This window comes from Trypanosoma equiperdum (assembly GCF_001457755.1).
Source record: "Trypanosoma equiperdum strain OVI genome assembly, contig: ctg_1958, whole genome shotgun sequence".
NCBI lineage: Eukaryota > Euglenozoa > Kinetoplastea > Trypanosomatida > Trypanosomatidae > Trypanosoma > Trypanosoma equiperdum.
In genome coordinates, this window is record NW_027124013.1 from 1 (window position 1) to 349 (window position 349).

Consider the following 349-nt stretch of genomic DNA (forward strand, 5'->3'; position numbering starts at 1 on the left):
TTTATAAATTTTACAAAATTAGAAAATTCTCTCAAAATAGCAAATTTCATAAAATTGAGAAATAATCCTAAAAATTTTAGAAATTTAAATACCACGAAATTAACAGAAGCAGTAGCTATGAGAGAAATTTTCCTAGTTATAAGAAAACTGGAAGGGCGGCACATTTCTTTTTCTTGATCAGGCTCATTATCTTTACCCTTCCTTCATGCACAATTCTGTTTGTCGCCTGTTTTGTCCTTTTCACAAGTGGTTTTATCTTTGTGCGCTGCACATCCAGTTGAAGCTGCTTAATCTTTTGCTGTCTCTCCTGTTCCTGCTGTGTTTTTCTGTCCTTCTTCCTCTTTGGGTT